We start from the raw sequence: 13308 nt of genomic DNA, 5'->3' as shown, positions 1-13308 counted from the left end.
TACAGTGCTTAGCTCCCTGGGCTGGGAGTGCCGGCTTCTGGCAGCACCCAGGTGGGAGGGGTCGGGGAGGGCCCAGGCAGAGCTCTTAGAGGAGCCGTGGAAAGCGGGGCTCATCATAGCCACAATTTCGATGAAACCCGTAATTATAACCGCTCCTGCCACCCCTAGCCCTGGGGCAGTGATAGGATCTTTGCAGCTCTCCAGGGTCAGGTCTGATCACCACACGGATGGGCAGGCGCAGGGTGCCGCGGGAGACGGGTGGGGGACAGGTGGGAGGGGGTGCTTTTCTCTGAGTCAGGCAGCAGGACACGCCCCGAAGCACACCGTGGGGCACCCCCACCCTACCAGAGAAGCTGCCTCTGTCCCTTTCACAGGAGGTTACAGAGGGAGATCCAAAGCCCTGGAGTTTCTGCCCATCTTCTGTTTTTTGGGTTTTGTGTGTGTGTGTTTTCCCCCAAAGCTCATATGCAACATGCTAAATTCGAACTGAATTCATATTAAATATCAGCTCTTGTCAAGCGAACTCTTATCACGTACTGGGCTCTGGGCTAAGCACATTTTATTTATTTATTTATTTATTTATTTATTAAAAAAAAATTTTTTTTAACATTTTATTTATTTTTGAGACAGGGAGAGACAGAGCATGAACAGGGGATGGTCAGAGAGAGAGCGACACAGAATCCAAAACAGGCTCCAGGCTCTGAGCTGTCAGCACAGAGCCCAACGCGGGGCTCGAACTCACGGACCGTGACATCATGACCTGAGCCGAAGTCGGACGCTCAAACGACTGAGCCACCCAGGTGCCCCATGGGCTAAGCACATTTTAGATATAAATTAATTTAATCCTGACAACAGCCCCATGGGGGGTGGTATCAGTTGCTCCCATGTAGCAATTACTATGGGCCCCTTTGTATAGATGGGGAAACTGAGGTTCCAAGAGGTTAAGTAACCTAACCTGCTCAAGGTCGCAGGGCTAGAAAGTGAGGCCTCAGGCCTCAGGGTAGAACATTCTGGACCTGGCCACATGCTTACTGCTACCCTCTGAGCTACTATTTTTATCCCCATTTGGCAGATGCACAAACTGAGGCTCACCGTGCTAGTCGATGTCAGAGCCGGGATCTAGTGCCAAAGCCCATGCTCCCATCTTTATACCAGACTGGCCAACCATCCTGACTTCAGTGGACATGAATGATGGGCAGGGGAAGGGGTGGTTAGACAGCCCTGCCCCTGGGAATAATCACAAACCCAGAGCCCTGCTGAGGTGTTACCGTTCTCATTTTATGGATGAGAAAAACGAGGTCCAGGGAGGTGAGGTCCCTGCCAGCCAGACAGCAATCGGGCTCAGACTTGAACCCCTGTCTCCTGACCCAAAGGCTTGGTGCACCCCTCCTTGCAATCAAGGTGTCCGAAATTCTCCTCCAAGGAATTCATTCCTTGGGTCACGAAGGGGTTTGCTCTTCAAGTCATTTAAAAAGTATCTGTTGAGCAGTGACCTTGTTCCCAGCATGGTGCTGAGTCAGGGGCTTTCAGACTTTTGTAGAAGCTCAGGGGCTCCAACGGAGGGTCCCAGGCAGGGTCTGAGGTGACCACACAGGCAGGGGTGTCTACCCACCGCCCCAGGAACTGTTTTATATCAAGATGCTCATAGATTTTCTTTTGGAGAGAGAGGTCCACGCCTAAAAACGCTTGAACATTACTATCTTTGATCCTGAGGACACAGAGATGATATGACATGTCCCTGGCCTTAAAAAGCCATCAGGGGACAGACATACAGACAGATCCACTGTAGTGCACAGCAAGCTTACCCGCCACCCAGGTAGGTGTGAAGTGTGTCGGGAACTCAAAAGAAATGGTTAGCTCTGGGGACAAAAGAGGTGCTGAGTGGTCGGGCAAGGCTTCTCCGAGGAGGGGACATGTAAACCCAGCTTGCAAGGATTGGATTCTCTGAGCAACTGTGGCGGGGAAAAGCATTCCTGATGGAGGGAACAGCGTGGTAAAAGTGTGATGAAAAATGGTGTACGTTGAGGGAGCCCCAAGGAGCCCTGGAACTGAAGATTTGGGAACACCATCATGCTATCATCAGCCTAATGGCTGACAACACGAACTCACGGCACCCAGAGACTCATGGGGCAAATAAATCACAGAGCACGGATCCATAGAACAGATGACTTTGAAACTGTCACTACTTTTGCCGTCAAGATATTCATTGCACCTGCAGGGCCGGAAGTACTTCTGTTTACCATGCCAAATGCCGGGTGAGGCTGTGGGGACAGAGACATGAGCTATACAAAGCTCCCTGCTCTCCGGCACCCCCACATCTGTGATGGGAAGGGGTGCGAACGTGCGGCCCAGGCTGCCGGTCAATGAGAATTTCTTAGGGTGGGCTGTGGCCGTGGGGGGACAGGCTTTGGGGCCGATCGAGAGGCTGGCAAGGTGTGACACATTCCACCCAGGACAGCCAGGGAGGGCTTCGCGAGCAAGGTGGTCCCAAAGTTTGACTTGGGACGTGGGGAGGACTCCAGTGGACAGGGGTGGGAGAACACATTCTGGGCTGAGGAAGGAACAGCAACGGGAAAGGCCTGGAGACAGGAATGCACGGGGTGTGACTGGAGAACAGGGAGCAGCTGGGCTGGGCTGGGGCACCGAGTCGAGTCGGTGGAAAGGGGAAGAAGGGGAAGGAGATAAGACTGGGAAGGTCTGTTGGAACAGGCAGCACAGAAATGGGAAAGAGGCAAGCAAGGGGAGTCCGGACCCAGTGATCTGGGCGGCGGAATCTGGGCGTGGTCCCGACAAGCCTCGTGTTATCATCACCCTATGGGATGTCCACCACCTGGAAGGTGCCTCTGAGGGATAAGAACAATCACAGCCCAGAGGGACAGTGGCCCGTAGTGGCTAGGAGGGCAGGGTCTAGAGCCAGCCGTGTGGGTTCAAGTTCAATCGCCCTGCTATCCGGCCCTGTGACCTTGGGCAATCTGCTTTGCTTCCTTGGAGCCTCAGTCTGCTCCTCTGTAAGATGGGGTCAGTAATACTTCTAGGACTGGTGTGGAGCTTAAATTGGTTCACACACTCAAAAGACACAGCACGGAACCGATCGCATCGCAATTGCACCTGTCGTGCGAGTGCCTGTTACCTATCCCCTGGCTCATTTCACTGCTTGCCCTTTCCAGCTGTGGTCAGAGGAGGAGGGCTCCGAAGTCTCCGTCCGATTCAGGTGTCATTTCACTGGATTGTTTGGTTATTTAGTTGTCAGGCATTCTGCTTCCTTCTTTCCTGTCCCTCTTGGCAAGTACATCAGGGGCGCTAACTGTTCACTGCTTCCTTCTTTTTTCCCCATTACTCTGTTTAATCTCTTCAACATTAAAAGTTTCTTTTTTTGGATAAATCTTTTTTTAATTTTTCTAACGTTTATTTATTTTGGGGGTGGGGGGAGAGAGAGAGGGAGACACAGAATCTGAAGCAGGCTTCCATATGTGGGGCTCAAACTCATGAACCGCGAGATCATGACCTGAACTGAAGTCGGATGCTCAACCGACTGAGCCACCCAGGCGCCCCTGTATAAATCTTTTTGAATGTTTATTTATTTATTTTTTGGGGGGGGGGGCGGGGTAGGGGCAGGGAGAGAGGGAGAGAGAGAATCCCAAGCAGGCTCCACGAGGTCGGCGCAGAGCCAGAAGCGGGGCTCAATCTCATCAACGGTGAGATTGTGACCTGAGCTGAAAGGACGAGCCTGGCGCCTAACCCACGGAACCACCCAGGCTCAGTTTTAATTTTTAAATGAAAAATTGCAATCCCCGCTCTGCTCCCAGGCCTTTTATTCGTAGTTTTATTAGCGTGCAAAATGTATCGGGGGCCATTTAGGATTTGAGATACACTAGATTGAGCCAAAAATATCAGTAACATTGGATACCACTTATGAAGCACACACTGATGACAAGCACTACTTTGGATCTATTCTCCACAGGCTCACTGACTTCTGCTCCTGCTGGGAGTTTTGTAGTGGGAAGTTCTGTTCACTCTTGGTCCCTATTTCTTCCACTCGGCGTTCACAGGGCGCCGGTCTCTGCCCAGCTCGGCGATCACAGGCCCATCTCTGCAGGGCCCCGTGCTGAGCCCGGGGAGTACTGACTGCCCAGGGTGAGCGGCCCTTCTGGCCCCGGGGCCCGAGTATCTGGCCCGTTAAAACGTCACCCAGTGGGATCTGGGCTGAGCGTCTCAGGGGAACCCCAAGGTGCGGGCGGAGCCCCAGGGCCACACCGCCGCACCGGAGGTGACTGCAACTTTCGACATTCAGATGGTCATCTGGGCTTGGCGGGACAGCCAGAGAGGGGAAGGTTGGGACAAAGAGCGTGCGTGCCAAGGATGTGAGCCCGGTGCTCTGAGGCAGACAAACTTCTCCAAACCTCAGGTGAACGTCCCCCTCCCCGCAGGGCACAGACGCAGGGGCGTGGGGTGGCCGTAACAACGGTGGTCGTCTTTCGAATTTTGAAGACCTACCAAAAAGTCGTCAGGCACCGCGTTGGTACAGAGAGAACACTGAGCTCAGACACTGACATAGCCAAGGTCACGCAGCGCCCCCAGCGGCCTGACACGGGTACCCGGAGCTGAAGAACGGACAGTCGACCCTCATTATTCGCAGAGTCTGTGTGTGGGGAGTAGCCAGCTTGCCAAGATTTATTCGCAACCCCCAAGTCAGCACCCGAGGCACCTTTGTGGTCGTTTTTGGACACGCATCCAGTGGGGGGGGGGGGGGGGGGTAGAACGGCCCACCACACACACTCCCAGTTGACGATAAACAAGGTGACGCTCCACCTTCTTGTTTCGGGTTTGTTCTGTCTTGTCGACTTTTATTTATTTATTTTGAGAGAGAAAGAGGGTGCGCAGGTGCGTGGGTGGGGGAGGGGCGGAGAGAGAGAACAGGAGAGAGAGAGAGGGAGAGAGAGGCTGTGAGGTCAATGTGAATAAATCAGCAATTATATTAAATAAGGTGCATTTAAACAGAAACATGCAAAACAAGGTTACAGATTGATGAAAACGTGATCAGAGGCTTGCGGGGACGTTCGCCTGTATTTCCCCTGGGAGCAGGAGGGACTTCAGAACGGACCTATCACAAATGACGAGAAGCCACTGTATATAACAAAATGGGAGTTCTTTGTTGGACGTGCTTCTCTCCCCAGCCCCCCACCCCTGAGAGACATATACATACAGAAATACATATGTATACATGTAGTCTCATTCTTTAAAAACTTTTTAACAAGTCAGAAGAAAATTCAATGAAACATACCTCTCCCCATTCATAGTTTGATGTTTTGTTTCCAGACTGTTAAAAAAAAAAAAAAAACCATTTCAGGGGCGCCTGGGTAGCTCAGTCGGTTGAGCGTCTTGACTTCGGCTCTGGTCATGATCTCACAGTTCGTGAGTTCGAGCCCCGCGTCAGGCTCTGTGCAGGCGGCTCGGAGCCTGGAGCCTGCTTCCGATTCTGGGTCTCCCTCTCTCTCTCTGCCCCTCCCCTACTCTCTCTCAAAAATAAATGTTAAAAAATTAAAAAAATTTTTTTAATGTTTTATGATTTTACTGACCAAAGTGAACTGATTTCTAAATCCTTAAATCAGACTCATATATATGTTTACAACCATATCCAAAGACATGTGCCCCTCTTTTGGGTTGTTTTTCAATTAACCTACATGGGAGACTACTGTCTATTTAATTGTGCAATTTCCCTTTCTCATATAACAGCAGGCTGTGTGCTACTTTCTGTGTTTTGGTCCCTACAGACCTGCCTCACTTGTTCTAAATATCTGTGGTGTATTCTCTCATTTATTAAGCTATTTCTCCCTTCGATGGTCATTTAGGGTGTCTTCATTTTTCATTATTACAAACATTTAAAAAAAAATTTTTTTAACGTTTATTTATTTTTGAGACAGAGAGAGACAGAGCATGAACGGGGGAGGGGCAGAGAGAGAGGGAGACACAGAATCGGAAGCAGGCTCCAGGCTCTGAGCCGTCGGCACAGAGCCCGACGCGGGGCTCGAACTCACGGACTGCGAGATCGTGACCTGAGCCGAAGTCGGCCGCTTAACCGACTGTGCCACCCAGGCGCCCCTATTACAAACATTTTTGTTCGTGCCAATGAGGGGGTTGCAGCCAAATCAAGGCCCCCTGGGCCCTTTTGTAGGTGGGGCTCCCAGTCCTTCCCAGAGGTCTCTTCCACTGGGAGAGCTGGGCGAAGGCTGGTGCAGATGTGGGGCAGAGCCAGAAACAGAGCTCTGGTTACTTACTGGGACAGAAACAGGTGCCTGGGAGGGCAGGGGGCGGAGGGCACAGAGCCTCGCTCCTGGCAGTGCGTGTGGTCCCATTCCTCGGGCCCTTGTGCAAACACCTGGCTTTGTCACTGGCTGAATAGGACAGTCAGCCCCAAATTAGCACTAATGTGAGGGCGTTTAACCCTCTGTGAGGCCCTTTGAGAAAACACAAAAGAACTTTTTCAGGGGCTGGGCTGTCCAGCCCAAACAGGTCTGCCGGGCAGGAGTGCCGGGCCCTAGGACACTCAGCAGCTGCTCTCTTTGGGCCAACCCAGCAGGTGGGGTTCTGAGCACAGCCCAGGGTCCCGCAGGGGCCTGGCAGGCTGGGGCCACCACGCAAGGGGGCAAGGGGACAGGGTCTCACGGCAGGTTAGCGCCTGGATATCAGGGAGACCCTCGGAGCCTCAGTTCCCTCATCCATAAAATGGGGATGGTGCGCGTAATGACTCCAAGAGCTTGTTAACAAGGTGACGCGAGATGATCCCCGGACTCCTTCTCCGGGAGGCCTTTCCTGATCACCGCCGCGCAGCAGCTCAGGGATCCCCCGCCCAGCCCCACACTTCTTTCCTATTTTCTTCTCCTTCCTCAGCACCGGCCGCCTTCCAACCCGCTGGAAGCCACGCCATTTATCCCATTTATCGTCTGTCCTCTCCAGCCATCGGCTGCACGAGGCCAGAACTTCTTAGGTCTGGCTCATCTCCTCGCTGTGTCCCAAGGGCCTGACGCAGTGCCTGGCACACGGCGAGCCTTTGACAAAAGCCAGCCTCGGTGGCGGCTACCGTTGGCATGATTCTCACACTCAATGTAGCTCCCCAGGGCACACAGACAAGCAGCTTCCTGTGGCACGGGGCCATGCTTATCAGGATTACCACCCTCCTCAGCTCGTAAACCCAGGACTGTTTGGGCCCGTGAAAACCCACAGCAGAGGGCTGGGCCCGGCCCCCCCAGTTTTCTCTGAGTGGAGGGTGGGCGCACAGGGGCATCTGTCAGCGTGCGTGTCTACCCGGTGTGTCTTTGGCGTGGGGGGCTCAAGGGGCCACACTGTACCTCAGGGGCTTCCCTTGCCCTCAAAACGGAGACAGGCTGTGACTGTGTGGGGCGAGCAGCCCGCCGCGTCTCGCCGGGCGTGTAGCAGCCTGCGTGCGCTCAGCGTGCAGGGCAGCGTGGGCGAGGCCCTGGGTTTGCCCGTCCCAGCGGCCTGTGCTTCAGAGGAGGCCTGCCCGGGCCTGCCCGCCCCTAATCTGACCGCACAATCAGGGAACTGACTGAACCCCGAGTTCTAGGGGGAGCTCAGCCACGGGCCCAGGGCTGCAAGGCACCCCAGCGAACGTCAAGGCTTCTGCCACAGTCCCCTTGGCCTTGGCCCGGCCTTGATCCGCAAGATGCCAAGTCTAAGGGCCTCCCACGTAGGCACGGGAGGCTTTAGAGCCGCCGGCCGCCTCCTGATTCTGAAAGGGACGTTGGTGTTTCCTGAGGGCCAGAGATGGGTCAGACCTGTGTGAGGAGCCGGGGATGGGGGGGTCGAGCCACGCAGACCCAGCCTTGCCCTGTGAAGCTCCCCGTCCGGGCCGAGGAGGCAGGCGTTAAAAAGAGTCCAGAGGTACTTAAGCTGAGGCGGAAAGAAGAGTGCAAGAGACTGTGTATTTCTGGGCGCAGGCTAGACTGGGGGTGAAGAAATAGCGTTAAACTATGTCCAAAAGTATCGTTGGTGTCCGTCAGACGGAGGGGCTGGGACTGGGGTGGAGTGACAAGAACCGTGTCTCCGGAAGAAGGAACAGCATGTGTGAAGGCCCAGAGGCAAGCTTACCCACAATGTGATTTCGCTGAAAATGGTAGCACCCCAAGAGGAAGCATCTTATTTTGCAGACGAGGAAACCGGGTCCTCAGGAGGTCCTCAACCTGCTAGGGCTCCACAGTGGCACTCTGAGCCCGCGGGGTCTCCCTGGGGACTCCACCTGAGTCACCTGCCCCTCCGAAAGGCCAGTCCCCTTTTCCTGTGGCAAATGTGCAAAAGGCTCAGGATTTCTGGCGAGGAGCCTCGTCAGGTAGGAGAGAGGGCGAGTGGGAGTGGAAAAGAGGAGAGCCCGCTTCCGAGGTTACCGTGAAGGCAATTCCGGGACTCAAGCATCCGTTCCCAGCCGGGTTCCGCGTTGGGTGCTGCCCTATCTGATCCACCTCTCCTGAAATGAATCACCGTGCAAAGTGGGCCAGAGATGTGTAGGGAAGTAAATAAAGTGAACATGTGGCCCAGTTCCCTGCTCCTGGAGGAAGCAGCTCTCTGGAGAGTTTCCAGGTAAAGCTGAGCGTGTCTTGCAATTTTCGTTAATCACACAGTTGGTTTTCCCCACGCGATTGAATGAGGTCAGCTCCAAGAGGTGACAGACAGAAGCAGGGGGTGGGTGGGGGGGGGGGGGGGGCGGTGCACACAGAAGGCGCATCTGACAATTCCTGGGGAAGGCCTAAGTGGGGCGGGGGGTCACTCACTGCGGCCTGTTCCACATTTATTTAAATGTTCTGTGAGATGCCCTCCTGTCCCGTGGTCACAGCCACAGCTTGACAACACCGTGGGCTGGAGAAGGCGAGGTCATTTTTGAGAAAGCGTTAGATGGCATTCTCCATGCTCCCTGACAGGGACAGGATGACCATGATTGGGGCTCCCAAGTCCCACCTGTCCCCACATAGTCACACCCACCTGGGTGAGCATGGAGGAGCCAGGTGGGAGGCATCCGTGTAGGCAGCTTGTGCAATCCCCCATCTGCCCAGGTGAACCCACGTCTCCCTGCTTCAAGCGTCAGGGGTGCCAACCTCGCCTGTGGTCCAGGGGCCTTCGAGAAGCGGCTCAGCAGGAATGTCTGGTCCAAAGGGCAAAGGGGACCCCCACCCGGCTTCAGGAATGGGCTTTCACCCAATCTTCCGTATCCGTTTGGAGGTTGACAGAGGATGGGTGGGGGGTGGGGGGGGGGAGGTGCTGGAGACATTAGAAAACTCACTGCAGAAACAACTGCCCGAGACCTTCTAAAATGGAGCACGTGGCAAGGCCAGGTAACTTGCCCGGGGTCCCACGCGGTCACGCATGGCAGTCAGGACCGGACCCATGTTTGGGCAGGCTCCCAGACCCCTGCCTAGCCTTGGATCAGTAGGTCTGTGGTTACGAACATATGGAAGAAAGGGCCAGAAGCATGTACATCAAAGTGACTGCTGTTTACCAGTGGGATGAAGAGGGGACCAGGGAGGGGCTTTTGCTTGCTCTCTTTCGCATTCGTGGCTTGTCTCACTTGTTTTCTTCGCAACTTTTTACCGTCTCATCCTGCTATTGTTTGGACATAGGCGAAAGGGTGTTTTTGCATCGTGGCTCCAATCCGGCCACGTTTATCGACGGCTTTAAAACCATCGTAAGGCAACACCACACGTGGTCAAGGACACGAAGGCTGTTGTCTAAGGGTGGTTGCTCCTGAACCCACTGTTGCATCTCCTTGCACATGGATACACGTTCCAGATGTGGCACGACTGTTGCTGGAGCGTCACTCGGCCTTTCAGAGCAGAATCTTTGAAGAATCCGCGAGGACGGGGGAAGGCACTAATGACGAAGAGTCAATTCTAGGAAAGAGGATATGACGCTGCGGATAGAGTATGATGCCAACTGTGTGTTTAAAAAGATTCCGTAGGGGCGCCTGGGTGGCGCAGTCGGTTAAGCGTCCGACTTCAGCCAGGTCACGATATCGCGGTCCGTGAGTTCGAGCCCCGCGTCAGGCTCTGGGTTGATGGCTCGGAGCCTGGAGCCTGTTTCCGATTCTGTCTCCCTCTCTCTCTGCCCCTCCCCCGTTCATGCTCTGTCTCTCTCTGTCCCCCCAAAAAAATAAACGTTGAAAATAAATAAATAAATAAATAAAATAAAATAAATAAAATAAAAAGATTCTGTAGAAGAAGTGCTAGAAAAAATGCACCAAGTATTAATATTGGTTATCTTTGGCTGCTGGCGAGGTCGTGATGACTTCAAGCTTCTTTCTACTTTTACTTACTTTCTAACTTTTCTGCAATAAGCACAGACGTAGCTTTTTTGATCGGACATAAAAATAACAAAAGAGCTAACATTTGCTAGTGTTTCCTGGGTGCCAGGCACTGTGCTGAGCATATTTTCTTCTTAATTTTTAAATTTAAGCTTTGCACAGTGGCAGTGTCGTAGCCAATGAGGTTTATCTGAGGCACGATTGTTGCTAATTGAAAATTCCACCCCCCCCAAATTTTTAAATTTATTTTAAGAGAGAGAGTGCACACAAGCAGGGGAAGGGCAGAGAGAGGGAGAGAGAGAGAATCCCAAGCTGGTTCTGTACCATTAGCACAGAGCCTGATGTGGGCTTGAACTCACCAACCGTGAGATCATGACCTGAACCGAAATCAAGAGTCGGATGCTTAACCGACTGAACGACCCAGGTGCCCCTGTGCTAAGCATCTCGTGTGTCTCATCTCATTAATCTTCACAACAAACCTGTGAGTAGGTTAGAGAGAACGAGTTATAAACGTTAAGTAATCTGTCTATCATCAGCCGGCTGGTGTGTGGTGAGGCCGAGGTGTGAGTCCAGCCAGACTGACTGCAGAGGCCAATCTCAACCGCTGTGAATGCTATTTTTCTTTAAAATAAAGATGGCGCTCCAACGGTTGGCTCTTATTCATTGTACTCATTGGACAGGAAGACCTGAAGCAGGGTTGCCATGTACAGTTGGGCAGGTTGTGGTCTGCACAAGAGAGCATGTACTCTGCTTGCTAGGCTGTGAGGCTGGGCAAGGAGCTGTATCCACCTGAAGGGAGGGATGCCTTTTCATGGAAATGCAAAGTACCTGCCAGAAGCAATGAAGAGAAGGCAACACCAAATGTTGACAAGGCTGTGAAGGAACTGGGTCTCTCATTCATCGTTGGTGATAATATGAATTGATAAAACCCACTTTGGCAAAGAGCCCGTCAGTTTTCTGTAACACAAAACATATACCTACCCTGTGACCCAATACTTAAGACTTCCACGCCTTAGTGCAGGTATTATCAGTACTCTTACTCGAGTAAGAGTACTTGCACAAAGAGGCTTATAGAAGGGTGTTTACAGCATCTTTTCCGGAAGAAGGAGCCCTGGTGGCCATCACTAGGAGAAGGGTTAAATAAACTATGGTATAGAAAGAACAAATTACCAGTAGGTATAACAACCTGGATAAATCTCGAAAACATTACACTGAGAGAAAGACGCCTTACACAAAAGGGTATAATGTTGCATGATTCCATTTATGTGAAGTTCTAGAACAAGCAAAACTAATATAGCGTAGAAAAATATCAGGGCAGTAGTTGCCCATGGGCACGGGGTGAGGGAGTACTGACGGGGAGGGGGCACGAGGGACGTTTTGGGGGTGACGGGAATGTTCTATAACCCGACAGGGTTTGGGGTGACCCGTGTGCGTGCGTTTATCACAATTTACTAACTGTGTGCTTAAGATGTGTGCATTTTGTCGTATCTGAATTTTGCACCAGACAACGTGAACAAATATTAAACCCCTTAATAACTTGCAAGCTGACGTACTTAGGGGAAGTGGACCGATGTCTGCAATTTACTTTGAAATGCGTAATAAAATAGACATAGTAATGAATGGATAGAGAGATGGCTTGATATGAAAGGAAAGCAAGTGTAATAAAATGTTCACAGTAGGTCCTGGGTGGTAGATTTGTGGGAGTTCCCTGGAAAAGTCTTTCAACTTTGCTGTATGTTTGAAAATGTTCCAAAGAAAATGTTGAAGAATACAGTTGCTAGACACAAACATGATGTTGCATGAAAGAAACCAGACACGGAAGAATGCGCGTGATTTCATTCAAAACAAAACAGACGTGACCCACTGATGAGGAGTCAGGACAGTGGTCAGTGCAGGGGGCGCGAGGGGGTCGCTGGAGAGGTCCTGCTTCCTCACTGAGGTGCTGATGGCAATGCTCGGTGTGTGAAACTTCACGATTCGTACACTTTTCCGTAATGTCTATTACTTTTTTCTGACTACAGGTATGTTACACTTCAATGAGTTTTCGTTTAATTTTTTTTTTCATGTTAATTTATCTTTGAAAGAGAGAGCGCGCGCACAAGCGGGGCAGGGGCAGAGCGAAGCAGGCTCCAGGCGCTGAGCTGTCAGCACAGAGCCTGATGCAGGGGCTCGAACTCACAACCTGAGCGGAAGTCAGATGCTTAACTGACTGAGCCGCCCAGGCGCTCCTGTACTTTAAAGAGTTTTAAAAAGGCTTGCAGGGGCGCCTGGGTGGCGCAGTCGGTTAAGCGTCCGACTTCAGCCAGGTCACAATCTCGCGGTCCGTGAGTTCGAGCCCCGCGTCGGGCTCTGGGCTGATAGCTCAGAGCCTGGAGCCTGTTTCCGATTCTGTGTCTCCCTCTCTCTCTGCCCCTCCCCCGTTCATGCTCTGTCTCTCTCTGTCCCAAAAATAAATAAACATTGAAAAAAAATTAAAAATAAATAAATAAATAAATAAAAAGGCTTGCAATGTTACCAACCTGCCTTAATCAACACAGGGTAGTGATTCCTCCATTTGTCTTGTTTCCTCTGACCTTCATTCTTCCCCTCTTCCCCGAACCCCTCTCTCCCATCCTCAATCAGTGCCGCCACCATCCCTGACTCTGAAACTCGTTTTCCCGGGGTCTATGCCACGCAGAGGAGCGTGTGAAATGGAAAGGAAAGATCCTGGCTTGGGGGACAGAGAAATTTGGGTCCAGACTCTGATTCTGCCACTTACCAGCTGTGCGCTCTGGGGCAAATAAACTTCATGGGTCTCCGTTTTGCTCGTCTGCAAGAGGCCTAATAATAGGGCGTGAGGTTGGGACCGAGTGACAACACATGCGCATTGCGCACATCACATAGTCCATCACAGTCCGGGCTCGCTAAGTGCTGAGTGACGTCAAACAGCGGCTTCAGCACTGTTACTCGTTGCCTTCTGGCCACACCTGCGGGGGGCTCACGCTGGGCAGCCAGAAGGGATT

At 52.3% G+C, this 13308-nt stretch overlaps 1 pseudogene; it reads left to right on the top strand.

Annotated features, from left to right (window-relative positions):
* The first annotated feature begins 10456 nt into the window (after nucleotides 1-10456).
* Nucleotides 10457-10562, top strand: LOC121027950 (uncharacterized; annotated as a pseudogene).
* Nucleotides 10563-13308: the final 2746 nt, after the last annotated feature.

This window comes from Herpailurus yagouaroundi, unplaced genomic scaffold (genome assembly GCF_014898765.1).
Source record: "Herpailurus yagouaroundi ecotype Mexico unplaced genomic scaffold, PumYag 77, whole genome shotgun sequence".
In the NCBI taxonomy this organism is placed as follows: domain Eukaryota; kingdom Metazoa; phylum Chordata; class Mammalia; order Carnivora; family Felidae; genus Herpailurus; species Herpailurus yagouaroundi.
This window is presented reverse-complemented; position numbering and strand designations above follow the sequence as displayed.